General features: G+C 42.5%; 1 protein-coding gene across 1 annotated transcript in view; it reads left to right on the top strand.

Moving 5' to 3' along the window:
- The first annotated feature begins 3,909 nt into the window (after positions 1-3,909).
- The window catches only part of col6a3 (collagen, type VI, alpha 3), a 99,698-nt gene continuing 87,086 nt past the window's right edge, over positions 3,910-16,521 (top strand). Inside the window, exon 1 of the mRNA XM_084085304.1 lies at positions 3,910-4,255. The gene's annotated coding sequence lies outside the window, so the exon portion shown is untranslated. The remainder of the gene's footprint in view (positions 4,256-16,521) is intronic.

Raw genomic sequence — 16,521 nt, 5'->3', positions numbered from 1 at the left:
TGACCTGTAACTTAACTGCAGTTTATCCACGTGTTCATTATTACTGCATGAAATGAGAGCCTCTTTACCTGCATCATGTCCTAAGTGTTTTACACTAATTAGCTGATCCAATGTGACATCTCCAGATGTTGTTCTGTGGATTCTACACTGAAACTGCTAGAACTTAATGTTTTCCCCAGAATGCTGCAGGCAAGACATTTTCAGCCTGATGCCAGTGAACAACAGACACCTCCACCCTTTCAGTTGTTTGTGCTCAAATGGAAATGAGTATGTTGGTGGAACTGACACACACATTTTCCCACCTTGCCAGTGAACGGTTTGTTCCTAGAGGTAATGTCGTCACTAAGGGGAAGGCAAGCAAAGGAACCACCACAAACCAGGGTGAATACTCTGATTATGACCAAGACAGTCTTATGCTTTTACATGAATAGAAAATAAACACCCAGTGTGTGTTTGTGGTTTTTTTCACTGGGATTAAGGAGACATTTCCTCTGCTTTTTCATAGTTTCCACAAACTGCAGGAGTGAAGAGCAGTGCATTTCAAACCACACCCAGAGCATCATGTGGATGTTGGAGAGAAAGCATGTCCTGACCCAGTTGTTCCTCAGATCAGGGGTTCCAAAACCTTTCCATGCCAATTAAGGACCCCTAAATAGCCATAGACTCTGGCTGCTATTGGGAAATCCCCGAAAATAGCCAAAAATAACTCTTCTATGAGCTCACAATGGGTCGCATCACAACAATGACATGCCCAAAATAGGGACGCTCGTCGAACGTGATTAAGCTGGCACAATAATCGTATAAATATTATTTGAATTGAAAAACAATTGTGGGTGCGTGTGTGTATATAATATAAATACATAATACATAATACATAATACATAATGTACATACTGTACATACTGTACATACTGTGTGTGTGTGTGTGTGTGTGTGTGTGTGTGTGTGTGTGTGTGTGTGTGTGTGTGTGTGTGTGTGTGTGTGTGTGTGTGTGTGTGTGTGTGTGATTTTATTTGGCCCTCACTTTGAAAACCTTTGCCTCAGATAATCTGCACAGCCTGACCCTGAGTCTCATCTGTCCTGTGTTGCATACCTGACGGGATTCTGTTCCATATGAGAGCTGTCCCTCATTAATGCAGGGAGATAGGGTCAGGACACCTTTGAAACACCAGCTGTACTTTCATCCACCCAGATGAGCTCACATAGGTTGTCTAGATCAAACAATCCCCCTAAAGTATAACCACAGATGTCAGCTCAGCTACATCATTACATCTTGGTCAATAGCTGTGAGGTGAGCGAGACAACGATATAACCATTAGCCCTTGTCACAAGATAACATAAGTGTTGGGTTTAGTGTTCTCTCACAAGGGAATATACGTAATACATGTTTCTGAAGTGAGGTGAGATATTTGGCAATGGTGAAATATTTCCTTCCTCTTTCACCTTACCCTTAAAAAACGATCTTAAAATATGGCTCAGATCATAGCATGTAAGCAATGGAGAGAATTGTTCAAATGCCTATAGTCCAAGAGGAATTCCATTACCTCCTAAGACGTGACTGCAATCTCTTGGATTTTTGCCATTTCTCATTATAGTGGAATTTCCATCTTTCAGTCATTTGGACCAGGCTAACTGCTTAGCATACGTTAACACACAGTCATGTGTCAGAACATTAAACAGCTTGTAACTCAATGGGATATGACAACATTTCCAGGCTACGGTTGTCAGGCAACACCATAACATTGCAATGCCATGCAGGAAATATCTGGGGAAATAGCCTTCAAACAGGCAACAGAACATGTATGCAGAAACTCTGTGTTGTAAATGCTTGCATCTGTTGAAGAGTTTCTGTATCGCATGTTTTTGGTATTTGGTCTAGGCTCTCTTAGTGTTCTGTCTGAAATAAGTTACACTTACATAATAGTCATTTGGTCGTAGAGACTTTATTCAAACGGATGTGAGGGACTAAGGTTCATTTCTCTGCACAGCGTCGAATGGGAGAAGGTCTGTTTTATCTCACTGACAGAAGAATACAGAGATTCCTCTGCAGTAATCCTCCCTCTGGTTGGCCTGGGCCTCCATAATAAAGTTCAGCTCTACACTGCTGACTGTACTTGCCTGTTGACACTAAGGGCATCTTGTTTAAAATCTATGAATTATCACTATGCTCTGTGGAATTTACAGATTTGGCTGAGAAATGGTTTTGCAGCAAAACAAGTCTCTGTGAAAGTTATACTACAGGCTGCATTCTCACTGCAGCTTAAAATGTGATTTTACTGAAATAGCTGTGGAGCAATTGGTTTTATGACCTCATTTTGCACCAGTAGTGAAATTGCAAACAGTTTGAATCTCTTTTCCACTAGTTTGGGAATTTGGGATTTGTAACTGTAACAGAGTCAGTTGCAACACAGTTGCACTTGCAAATGTCACAGTGAAAACAAATCCATCATTAAAGGGAGCTGTGCAGCTGAGGCAGTTCATTATGTCTATGGCAGCGTGTTGGTGCTTCTCCAAACAGGCACATGTTGGCTCTGCCAAACAAGAACATCTTGCACATTCCTCAATGATACATCTGCAAGGGTGCTCAGTGGTTTTCAAACTATTTGTGTCCAATGCACACCAAAGGCCAAATCAAAATGTCAAGGCACACCTGTATCCATATCTGTAAAAAATAGCCTCTGTGTGTGTGTGTGTGTGTGTGTGTGTGTGTGTGTGTGTGTGTGTGTGTGTGTGTGTGTGTGTGTGTGTGTGTGTGTGTGTGTGTGTGTGTGTGTGTGTGTGTGTGTGTGTGTGTGTGTGTGTGTGTGTGTGTGTGTGTGTGTGTGTGTGTGTGTGTGTGTGTGTGTGTGTGTTAACAAGAAAAAGAGATGCACTGACAATGAAAACTAAATGGAAACCTCTGCATTACACCAATGTCTATGTAAACTGATGCTGTTTTTGCTCACTTATTAGGTTTTTAAAATGAACTTATCATCATTATCATTATCATTATCATTATCATTATTATGATCACCACTAGTACCTTATCTGTATAACTTAAAAACTATTTTTGTTATTACCTAGCTACTTACGTTTTATATTTTGTGATATATGTTGGACATTACTGGTTGCACAAGCGAGATGTACTGTAAAACATGACAGTATATATCTCAGATTGTCTACCACGGGAACATCACTAGTGCTCTTAAACCACTTTCAACCTGGTGTCCCTAATAATAATATATACAGTATACTGTATATAAAAAGAAAAAGCTCTGTTGTGATGCAACACGTTTTCACTGTGATATTGTGTGTAGTTCTGTTATTTTGGCTATTTGTCACATGAAAAAGTACTGCTAAAGTGATTAATAACAGAGCTGAGACTTCAGTACAGTACTTCCTTCACCAGATGATCCAACATGGGCCCTACAGAGATGGAAGGGTTCTTCCTTCACCAGATGATCCAACATGGGCCCTACAGAGATGGAGGGAGATCTTCCTTTACTAGATGATCCAACATGGACCCTACAGAGATAGAGGGAGAACTCCCTTTACCAGATGATCCAACATGGACCCTACAGAGATGGAGGGAGAACTTCCTTCACTAAATGATCCAACATGGGCCCTACAGAGATGGAGGGAGAAAAGGCGAGAGAGGGAGGGACAAGGAAGGAGAGAATCCCACTCCAGGTTTGTGACATCATCCTCCCCACTGCTCTCATCCAGACCAAACAGGGGTATGAGTCTGGTTCTCGTTTAAGTCGTCTTTTCTTTTTCTTTTCTTTTTTTAAATTTCTTTCTTCCCTCCTCTCTCCCTTCTCTTTTTTTCCTTCCTTTTTTCCCCTGTCTTTTTTGGAAGAAAGTGGGAGGAGGAAAAAGAGAGGTGGCAGAGCTCCAGGAGTTTGGGAGTTTGTCCCATCCCAGCCTTGGAGTCCGAGCCACAGCTCCTCTGGTGAATGACCGAGAGGGTGTCTGTGTCCTGTCTCTGTCCGTCTCCAAACGTCTCCCCCTCCTCCTCCCCTTCCTCACCCGGGATTGTTTTCTCTGCACCTCGCTTTACCGGTGACCCCACCAACATTCTTCTTCTCATCTGCATTCTCTCGGGAGGAGCTGGACCGTCCAGCAAGGGAGAAAGTACCCAGGAGGATAATGACCAACAGGCCAACGTGGTGTCGTCATTTAGCATAGCTGTTCTCTCCCCTTTAGTTTTTTCATTCATTCTTTTTTTTTTATACCCTAAACCAAATACTGTGGAATACAACTGTTTCAGCTCTTGGTAAGTGGAAGGAGAAGCTTTGGGTGTTTTATTACTTTCCAAAATAGAAAAAGCTTTTTAAAAAAAGAGAGAGAAATGCTGCAGGGCTTTTCTCTGGTGTTATTCTGTTTTGTGCACACTGACACTGACCTTGATTGAAGGCATGTGTGTGAGAATGACCACAAATGGCTTTCTAGTCTTAACATGTGAGCATATGATGGGTGCCATAATCATGGGGTTCTGCGACTTTTCTTGACGTACAGTTGGTAAATATCAGACAGCATGCGTTTAACATATGAGTGAAGCCTGTATTTTGGTGTGGAGAAGAGTGGAAGGGCTGGAGGTAAACCACAGTCAGGGCAAAGGAGGAGCCCTCTGCAATGTGTTTGACTCTGGTGATGTGGGGAGCACTGGAAACGAATGGAGAAGGGCGCGCACGTGTGTGTGTGTGTGTGTGTGTGTGTGTGTGTGTGTGTGTGTGTGTGTGTGTGTGTGTGTGTGTGTGTGTGTGTGTGTGTGTGTGTGTGCGCGCGTGTGCGTGCGTGTGCCCATACGCGCGTGCATGCATGCACATGTGTGTGTGTGTGTGTGTGTGTGTGTGTGTGTGTGTGTGTGTGTGTGTGTGTGTGTGTGTGTGTGTGTGTGTGTGTGTGTGTGTGTGTGTGTGTGTGTGTGCGTGCGTGTGTGTGTGTGTGTGCCCTTTACCTTTTGAGATGCTTCTTCTCTGTTGCAACTTTCTATTTAGTGATTATGTTTAAAATAATTGTCTTTTGCACTCTGTGTGTTTTCCACATAAAGATCCAAGCTGAGATACTTGAGTAGTCCCAGATCTGTGAACATATAAGGATTCGCTTGCCACGATGTGATGCATTCTCTTTCAAAGGTCTGCTGGCGTGCAGTTTATGCATCAGATTCTCTTAATTGCAATGTAAGGTTAAATGAACTGTTCACTGTTTTCTTTTGAACCTCCCTGGGGTAAATATTTTCTTGTTACTTAAGAGTCACAACATTACCTCTCAGTTGTCTCTTGTGACACATAAAATAAGCATGATCGTGTTCAGGGATTCTCAAAGTGGGGTCCAGGGAGCCTCAGGGTTCCTTGAGGGGGTTCCAAATGGACCATTACAGGTCCATTTGTTTCCATTTGTACACACTCAGATGTACAATCTCATGGGGTCCTTGAAATGACAACGTTTGAGAACCACTGGTATAGTTGGTCCTAAAGAAAGAAATCCTCCCTATGAACAGTAAGATAACATTCAAACTGTATTATCCAGGGAAAGGTTCTTACAAATTAATCAGTGGTTGAACGGAGGAGATATCCTCAGTACAGCAGTAGCTGATCACCACACCCTCTGAAGTAAATGCACAAGTGGAAAGTGTGAAGAAAGAGTGTTTTCCACAGAACTGGCCAGATGGGCTATGGAAACCAGGGGGAGTTTGGTCCCTCGGACCAACGAGCAGGGTGAAAAACCAGGTGTGAGCCATTAATCTTCAACCTCTCCTACGAGGTTGTCCAACTGGAGACAGAGGAATTCAAGTGTGCTTTCGTGGAAATGTTTTATTGTGTGCAATTTGTGATTTTTTTCTCTCCAGTAAATTAAGTTAATTTCATCTGCCAAATTAATTAAACTGGAACACTGAATGCTGAAAACAGCCATAAATGATGATGTTATGAGAGTCACATTGTTTTTATAGGCTAGTAAGACTTGCTATGATGGTGGGAGCAAGATAGAGAGATATTGTTCATTGTTGTTCAAAAGCAAGGAGTTACTTTGAGTTTCTGATTTGTATATATTTCTACAGAATATTTTATATATATTTGATATAATATAGGACTCAGCTCATTAAGGCAGGTTGAAAGCTCTTATCTAGAGTGATGTTGGCGTTGCATCATCGAGAACAGTCTTAGCAATGAGAATTCTTTCTAACTCAGAGCAGTGGTTCTCAAAGTGGGGTCCAGGGACCCCCACGGGTCCTTGAGGGGGTTCCAGGGGGTCCCAAGCAAATGTGTTAATATACCCTCAAAATCTGTTTAACCACTTTTACCCTATATACATGTGCTATTTGAAAATAGCAGATCTACAATCTCACAATGTGTTGCATCGTGACGTGTTGTAAGATTGTAAATCTGCTATTTTCAAGAAATCCAAAACAACACAAATTTTGTATGGGGGTCCAACTGGCACAAACTCTTTTCAGATGGGGGACCGCAGCCAAATACATATATTCATTTGAGGGTCCTGGACATGAAAACGCTTGAGAGTATGTTTCATGACTCCTCCTTCAGCAGTCATTTGGGAGTTTATGTTTCATGACTCATGATCATTCCTGTTTCTTCCCCCCCAAAAGAAAATCAGATGGTTCTTTAACCCTGAGTGTAACCTTTGAAATGGATGCAAGTAGAATTGATGGTTTGGTTTTCTGGTAATTGCCAGATAGACATAAGTGCAATTCTGTCACCAGTTCTGCTACAATAAGTGCATGGTTAATTTGGGGAATTCGGGATTTAGTGTAACACAAATAGCTTTTGCTGATTCTTTTCCCCTCCAAGACTCCTCAAATATGTTTGCTTTTCATAGCATTAGCAATATAAAATTAATGTATTGTAGGAAACAACCTTGCATTTCAGTTTCAAGCTTTGTAGGCTATTATTTGAAAACAAGAGGCCTATTTTTTAAAGTTCTGATATACTGAATTTATTTATTTATATATTTTCCCCCCAAGTAGAGGCATCAAGGAAGTGGTTAATTAGTGGTTAATTAACTCAAAAGCATGATAGTATATCTGTGGTCATCTTTTAGGAATGTATAGTCTGTCGTTGGGGGAAGCTGTTGACAGACAAAATATAATTAAAGACAGAGTTCATGACCTGAAATGTATGACTTAAACCTGTGCTCTGGAACCAAAATTGGCCTTTAGGTCAGCTGCAATTCATTTTCTCACTCAGCTGTCAACATGGATCATGCATGTTTTAATTTTCTTCTATAACAGACTTCAGGTAAACATCTGCATTCCTAACCAATGTTGCAGAAATGTCAAGTTCAATGTGCAAATTCAGCCATAGCCTGAGGGCATAGATTGACCTACAGCTGCGAGGTATCAGACCGTCTGATACAGACCAGCTGTGTCGTTCTGGACCTCTGGCCTCCCTGACTCCTGGTTCAGTTTGAACTTCAGCATTGATCCACCTCTCATCTGCACCACATATGTTTATGTCCTGATAGTCAGACGGTTGAACAAAGAGGCCTGTGCTCCAGTGTGTGAACAATAAAACTTGTTTACGGTTTAAAATGTGAAACATATTAATGTTGATACGGACACCCTTGTGTGCTTTCTTTGCTTCTAGTATGGATGGGTTATGTTTAAACCCTTAACCACTTGAACCCTAGCATCACTATTCTAAATTCAGAACATGTCATAATAGGAACACATTCCGCAAAAATAGCAGATCTACAAGCTTGCAACATGATGTTAATTACAATTTAGACATTTAGCAGACGCTCTTATCCAGAGCGACTTGCAATAAGCAAGGTAAACACATACACGCAAATGCAGAGAGACACTGTAGTGCTTCTGTAAACTACTGTATGTCACAGCAGGTAAACCAAGAACCTAACAGCATCAGTCTACAAGGTAAACAACGACAATGGATACAACGGGTCCTATCGTATGACTGGGTGCGACATGCATTTACAACTTGCATCGTTCCCGACATGCGGGTGGGCACTGGTCTAGTAATATTAGGGCTCTGTTCCATTTAGTGTAGCAGAGTATGCTTAATTTACTCTGTCATCGCACAGTGAAAATAGCCAGTCTACAAGCTCAGAACACGTTGCACCATGACACGTCGTGAGCTTCTAGATAAGTAGTATGACGGGCTGTATAAATCAAGTATAAATCACATTTGTGGTGCCACCCTATGAGCAGAAGTGAAAGCTCTTTTGGCGGTGCACTCTGTAGATACCCCATAACATCCGATTCCAACTTGGGATAGATGGGATATTGAGTTCATGTGTGGTTAGCTGTTAAGGAGCTCCTCATGTAGAGTTAATGTGAGAATGTGATCTAATGTTCCCAGTGCAGGACTTGTGGTTTGTTCATGGATTTGTGTTTGATGCCCGTGGGTGTGTACATGCTGGCGTTTATGTAGCAGAGATAAGGTATTCTTATGTGTGTTCTTATCATAGACTGTATAAATGAGATGGACAAACCCCCTCCGCTGCTTTCTACAGACCGAAAATGAATCCTTTGCTGCAGACTGTGGCTCCGCCATCTTTCACTACGCGTCAGAATGAGTTCAGACCATTATTGGTTGGGTAACTTGTCAATCAAGAGCGGGGGGCGGGGAATGAATGCTATTGGTTGTGTAGCGTGTCAATCAAATCATCCCGCCCCTCCTAGAGAATAGCCTACTTTATCGTCAATTTTATAATAAATAGAACCATAATTTAGCAAAACGCATATCCTGATGATTGAAAGGAGACTTTAAACTAGCGACTGGAAGCATATAGAATTTATGACAATTTTTATTACAGTAAGAAAATCGAGTCTGAAAGTTGGTAAAAACCCATCGGCTTGCGTTAAAATAAATTCTTTCTGAACTCACAGGTCGGCACGGGTGAAACAGCGCCTCTCGCTGGACATTTACTAAACATCCGGGTTGGCCTCATAGTAAATATCTCAGCCTTGCCCCTTGGTTCTTATGTGTGTTCTTATCGCTGCACTAGTAGCGACACCTACTGGTTGGGAACTGGGGTAGATAGTGTGTGAACCTCTGCAGGTGTTTTACCCTCTCCTGAGCCAAATTCCAATACCCAGATCTCTGCTCACTCGCTCACTCCACACTCGGTCCTCCAGCTTAACCCGGAAATAGTTTTGTCCCAAATGGTAATTTGCTTTTGGAGGAGCAGAGACCAGAGAGCGAGTGAGCTCTCCAAGCCGCTTGCAGCGGCAAACAGCGAGTGTACAACGCGTGTAGACTTCAGCCTGTTCTCTCGCTGGAAGTGTTGACTGCCTGTGTGTTGATCTGTTCTGTTATTGGATAGACCGTCTCCTCTGGCTATGGGAGGGAAACCATGACTACACTGTCTGGGAGATGAGGTTTTTAGAAATAAAACAGCAGTGCCGCGTTGCAGACTTCAAAGGGGTGTTTTAGAGCCGACAAAACTTTATTCTTCGTGCCCATATACTCAAATGTAAACATAACGTGCCTGCGTGTGTTGAATGGTTTGAGGGTGAAACTGTCTCACTTGATTAAGCTGTAGGCCCGTTTGGAACCTCTCCCTCCGCTATATAGCTCCGAGATGAGGTCCCGTTTGGTAGGATGCCGGCAGAGTGCGACAGCGGTGAACGGTGGCCGATATTGTTGATTCTTACCTTTTTCCGCACATCATATCCAAAAGGTAAAGGTAGTACCCCCTGCTCTCAGATGTTTGAAATTTTAGCGGTAAAGAAATTTTAGCGTTTACATCACTTTTTTTGTCAGCCTGTGCCATATTTTCCCAATGCAACCTCAACAGGAGCAGTACTGCGCATGCGGACGGGGGTTGACTGGCAACAGGCTGACTAAAAAAGCGATTTAAACACTTGCTTCAACCCGTCGGTTAAATTTTCTTGACCACTAAAATTTCAAACATCTGAGAGCAGGGGGGACGACCTTTACTTTTTGGATACGATGTGCGGAAAAAGGTAAGAATCAACCATATTGTTCCACTGTTCGCCGGTGTCGCACTCTGCCGGCACCCTACGCAGTGGAACCTCATCTCGGAGCTATACAGCGGAGGGAGAGGTTCCGATTGGAGCTAATTAAACTGCAGAGATACTGTGCATTTATATATATATATATATATATATATATATATATATATATATATATATATGTGATCAAAGCTATTGAAGCAACACATTCAATAATGGGTTGATTTTATTTATACAATCATGCTGTTTAGTGTGTGCGAATGCATGTCAAACAGCGCATATACAGTATGAGAAAAACAGCATCTAATATGCAACATGAAATGCAGGAGCAGTGAGTGAGTGAATGTGGCTGTCAGTCCAGCCGGCTTGATTACTCCGGTCTCACATTATAATCCTCTTCTACTCGCTCGGAGGCGGGACTAATGCGCGTTGAGTGGAGTGAGCGAGTGTGGAAGTTGGGGTATTGGCATTTGGCTCTTGTGAAAATCCTCTGTCAGGTGACAGGATGTAGCTGGAAGAGACGTGTGGTTGTCAACACCTTCCACAGACCTCCCCTGCTACTTTGGGGAGGGAAGGGGAGTGTGTGTGTGTGTGTGTGTGTGTGTGTGTGTGTGTGTCTGGGCGTGCGCATGCGTAATGTGTGATTTTGACATCAATGGAGCCCGATAACTTACGTGCAGAGGTGCGTGTGTGTGCGCATGTATGTGTGTGCATGCGTATGCATGTATCCGTGTGCGTGCATGCATGAACAGTATGTGTGTGAGAGTGTGCGTGTGTGCTTGAGTGAGTGAGTGAGTGAGTGAGTGCGTGTGTATGGGTGTACCCGTTTCATATCTTTGTGTTTGCACAGTTTCAGGGTACTGTGTTTCCTTCATAATGGGACAATGCGTCTCCTTAGTGTGACTGGGCTGGTGCATATTTGCTTCTTACTAAAACCATGCACAAGGGGCTGCGTGTGTGAAGTGTGTGCTGGTGACAGCTTGATTTGTGGAGCTGTACTCCACAAAGAGCTTGGGTTCTGTGGCCCTTTACCGTCACCCTTGGCAAGGGCACAGAGTGTTGTAAATGTCATTTTTCTATTCTGTATAACTGTGGCTGCTCATTAATGACAGAGACTGAGATTAAGTGAATGCTGTGGAGTAATGTGAGATGTATCTCTGTATGTGTGTGTGTGTGTGTGTGTGTGTGTGTGTGTGTGTGTGTGTGGTCTTTGCCTTAAACGAAGAACGTGTGAGGTCCATCTGTAAAATGTGGTCGACAGCGTTCGTGTTCTGTAGTAGAGCTGACTGCCGACCGCTGACTGTGAAGAAGTTTTGCTGACACCCGTTCACAGGATGCCATTTGTAAAAAAAACTATGCAAACCACCAAACTGCTCATCGGTGCTAGTTACTAAGTGTCTTGCTCAAGGACATATCGACACTAACCCAGGGGTAGCCAACAATCAAACCGGGAACCTTCCAATTCCCAAGCGGCCGCTCTACCACCGAGCCACTGCTGCCCCGTAATATTGTCAAACTTATTCTGTATTCCCAATATGACATTGATCTGAGGTGATTACATAGTTAGCTAATAATAGCTCTCTGGTATGAGGCAATACCACCAAGATATGCAGAAGATTCCTTGTGGAACATATAAGTACAACACTGAACCACGTAGGTTTACATACAGTATAGAATATACCGTATATGTGACCGTCACACACACGCACGCACGAACACACGCACGTAAAACAGTAAAAATATTATATTTTAGAGCTCAGGAGCACTCCTATCAACGAGCCATAGCTCTGCATTAAGCTGCAAAAACTGTGGAGAAAATGTGTACAATAATAGAATTTTAGTTTAAATGCAAATGCTAGGGAGTGGCAGTTGCCATCCTCTAGGACCCCAAATGACACCCCTGAAGCCACTGTTCTTGAATCAATTTATTTTTTAAATAAAGGTTTTGTGTGAAATTACCACTGATGATGTCATCGGTAGTCATATTTTTGAACCATACACAGTCCACCTCTAAGACACAAGCCAAATTCCATGACTCAGATTTCAGACTTGTCGAATCCTCCGTCTTCCATCCTCAGTATATGTGGCCATCTTGTGGACTTCACATAATGTCAGTGTCACTGCTGTTTGTTTATTAACTGAGTTAAACCTAGTATACTCTGTTAATTAACAAACAGCAGTGATTTTACTTTCTGACATTGACATTATGTGAAATCCACAAAATGGTCACATATTTCATCAGGTCACCAATTTCACCCTAACACTGCCATGCAGGAGGATGGAGGACGGAGGAGGCAGACATTTCAATATTGGAGTTTGGATATATAGTGACAGAAATGGCGCTGTCGCATAGTAAGCATTAGGACCCATATGGAGATGATGTTGAAAAAGGCAAAATGTTCCTCCTTTAACTATATTGAAATTAGCATATTCATCCATCTCACTGTCAACAGAAAGATGCTAAATGTAAACCTCTAATGGTAAGAATGTTCACGGATTGGAAAGCCTCCAGGGGAGGGCATCTGTTGCTACCCTAGCGGCTCCTTCAGGTTGGTCAGGACACCGGTTTGGGAGGGAGCTGAAATGGGAAGAATAGCGTGTTCTTCACATGCTTTTCCTCCTGATGAAACTCCTCACAGGTAAAAAGAAGCGGCTGGTGAACTCCATGTGTATCAGAGGAGATGCGGTTGTCTAAACCCTTACCAGACCAAACAGTAGGAGTTGGCACTGACAGGGACTATACACATCAATTTAGGAATTTAGCAGACGCTCTTATTCCAGAGCAATTTACAGTAAGAAAGGAAAACACAAACATGATAGGTGAACCTGCAGTAAAATCCGATTTATTTCACAAATCCGAGTGTGGAGTTTGGCAAGTTCCAGTAACTAACTAGTTGCTGCCTCTTATGAGCTTGCCATCCCCAATATGGCGCCCGCAGATACATACGCCCCAGAGTCGGAAGAGGCGTCTAACTTTTTATGTATATGGTGTTTACTAGGCCTGACCTCTGCTAGTCGAATAGTCGACTAATTAGTCGAGGGGTGTCTGAGTCGACTGCCAATCTCTTAGTCGAATTATTAAAAAAAATATATATATATTTTTTAATTATTCGACTGAGAGATTGGCCTAGTTTTTAATATTGATTAACTAATAGTTTGCCAAAAATAGGATACATCATGATTTATTGGGAGAAACCAATAGTATATGTTAAATCAGACACTAAGCACCCCTACAGCCCAAATGGAATGTTCCTCTATGGGGGGGGGGGGGTCCTTAGTCGACTATTGGCAATTAGTCGCCAATCAGATTCGACTATACAAATCCTTAGTCGGGGACAGGCCTAGTGTTGCAGGACTGCAGGACTGCAGTGTTTTCCCTGTATAGGCAGGACTCCAGTGTGTTTCCTGTGTGATGGTCAGAGGAAGCCAGATTGTTGTCATGTTGGCTCAGGCTGGACATTCCAGGAGAGACTTGGCTTTACAGTGACTTTATGACGCCCATTAATGTATCTACTGTATAAGGGGAACTTAGGCTTTCATAGTTTCTCACTGCAGAAGTATGAGCTTCATTTAGAGTTTTAGACCCTCTATCTGAAAACAGAGGCGTGTCACAGGTTCAAGGTGTGTATTTGTCACACATATAATACAGCAGCGATATATCGTTCTGATAATATTCTTAGAAAAGCTACAAACAGTAACAGTAATGGTTACGTTCGGAGCATGGCCCTGTGGTCCTCAAACTTAAATCTTTTGAAGATTATAGTAGCCTATTTAAAATGCCAATTATGCTAATGATTAATCACAAAAAACATATACTGTATAATGTATGTATGTATGTATGTATGTATGTATGTATGTATGTATGTATGTATGTATGCATGCATGTATGACAGACAGACAGACAGACAGACAGACAGACAATACATGTATGACAGACAGACAGACAGACAGACAGACAGACAGACAGACAGACAGACAGACAGACATACAGACAGACAGACAGATAGAGTATACAGACAGACAGATAGATAGAGTATACAGACAAATAACCATTAGCACTAAAAATCTGAAATGGCAATACAAAATGTGAACATAATCTGTGGTCTGTATCTGTAAAGTGTAATTATCCAGTTACACAGAATGTTTAGACAGAGGAAGCTGGTGGTTACTGATGACAACACCAGGAAATACTGTCAACGTTATCACCTCTTGATACCTGACTGAACTGAATCCCCTTTAGTACTATAGAGAGCAACCCGTCCTGGGAGGCAGTGGTGCTTATTTTACGGTGGGAGAAAGCACATGTTGTCTGTCACACTTCCTTCAGCTGGAGGTCTTGTCTGGGCACCAGAACCCCCGACATTCCTAAAAGTTTGTTTGGTACATTTATCTTGACATTCAGACAAGTGACTTGCCCGTTTACAAAGTGAGGACTCATGCACTGTTATTGATGTTACCCCAACTCAATATGCATTCTCATCCTGAATGAGGTCTGGATAAACAGTGAGCGAGGTAAAGTATAAACAGACTCCGGCTTCCACCCGCACTGTTGCATTTTATACAGCAGTGTTTATGCTTCATTATTGCCTGCCTGGTACATGTGATTGGCTTTGGTTCAGCTTCTCTATCCTTGTGAAAAGCTTTGTGAAGGATCTGGTAGGTTCAGAGAGATGCTGCACTTAGAACTTACAGGAGACACTGATTATTTTCCACAACCAACAAGAGCCAATACTACCGGTATTAGCAGACAGTACTTATTCCATGATTGCTTTGTCTTCTTCTGTCAAATATTGGCAAACAGCAAGTCTCTTGATTTTCACCTCATTTACTCCCTCAGGTCAGACTTTCCTTCCACTCAGCTTCCTGTTTAAATAGCTGCAATGTTATGCTTAATTAGCAACTGCAAATACTGCTTGAATACTGCATATACTGTATATGCCATAATCAATTGAGTTTTATTTGTATTACAGTGTATGATGTCACAGCTGTAGTGCAGGACTTATTTCCAACCTGCAGGCTAAACTGAGACGACGTAGTTAAGAAAAACAATATGAGTAGTATTTAAAAAAAATACACTCTCCACTTTTCTGCAGCACTTTCCATACTTAGCCATTCTCCTCATATTCTGTAATGTGTGAGTCATTTCCTCAAACTACCAACTCATAATTCAACATTTGCTCTTGTGAAACAAACGTTTCTTCAGAACATCAAATGCACTCATACTGGCCAGCTCTCTCATCACCATACACTCATGAGTACATTACTGTTGCATCTCTATCAACCACTAGAGGGCAGTGGTATGTGTACAGTGAGTCAGGAGGTCGTAATCATTGTCATCGTCACTACACCCTCATGTGTCTTCATAAACTATAAATGAAGAATACACATCTTCACCACCGACTTCACCACCCTTGCATGCCAAAACACGTCATCCTCACACAGTTTAGAGTAATCTCTCCTCTTTACTTCACATCAAAATAGACATAAATCCAGTCATTCTAATAGACATCAACACTTTTCTCGCCATAAACATTGCAAGTGCTGTTCATGCAGCGCCTTGGCACATGAGGCTGCCAGCACACAGACTCTGTGAGGCCATTGCAGCAGTTTAAAAAGGCCTAGTCTTGGCCTCTACCATGGAGCTCTGGAGAGATTTCACTCTCCATCATTAACTTAATGGTTAACGGCTCCCTGGTCACGGGCCATGTGTGCCAACCCAGGCCATTTCTTGTTTAGTGTCTTACTCTGTTTGGTGCTGCCGTTTATTTGCTTATGTGAAAATGGTGAAAGTCCATCCCCCTAATTGCAGAGTGTTGTGGCTGCCAGAACTGTAAATTTGGGTTCATTTGCATTGCATTTATGGTCATGGAGGACTCTGTTTTGGGGTGTTTTATAAAATGCCAAAGTCAGCATGTAAAGTTCAGTTGTTTTTGTGTGCAGATGTCCACAGTTGCTGTGCTGTTAAAAGCTGTGCACTCAGAGGTCCTGCAGCTAGCATGGCCTCTATGCTGGTCTGGAGTTGTAAATGTGAACCTAAGACCTCTCTGGTACAAAATGCGTTGTCCAATGACAGGCGGAGGTTGGCGTGGGGATCCCTTAGGATTGGTTTAGGGAATTTCTAATCCCCTCCCCCTTGTAATCCCCAACATTGGAGCCGATTTCAATTTTATAATCAGGCTAAGGGGAGGCTGGACTGGGGGCACCAGGGGCTCTGCAGGTCTGATGGTTTACCATCAGGCAGGTAACCTTCAACCTGCAAATGACACTGGAGGTGTGTGTGTGTGTGTGTGTGTGTGTGTGTGTGTGTGTGTGTGTGTGTGTGTGTGTGTGTGTGTGTGTGTGTGTGTGTGTGTGTGTGTGTGTGTGTGTGTGTGTGTGTGTGTGTGTGTGTGTGTGTGTGTGTGCTTGTGTACGTGTGTAGCCATGTTGCAAGTAGCTAGGTCAATGTTTATAGATAGCACACAGCATGTCTGGATGATAACCAGCTGTGTTTGTGAACGGTCTGTGCTTGCAGATCCCATCAATTCTCTTTGGCCTTTTAGCGCAAATGATAGCAGTTAGTTGAATGTTATTATGGAATAAAGAAA

The sequence above is a fragment of the Gymnoscopelus microlampas genome (assembly GCF_963454915.1).
Source record: "Gymnoscopelus microlampas genome assembly, chromosome: 17".
Taxonomy (NCBI): Eukaryota; Metazoa; Chordata; class Actinopteri; order Myctophiformes; family Myctophidae; genus Gymnoscopelus; species Gymnoscopelus microlampas.
The sequence above is the reverse complement of the archived record's forward strand: the minus strand, read 5'-3'. Positions and strand labels throughout refer to the sequence as shown.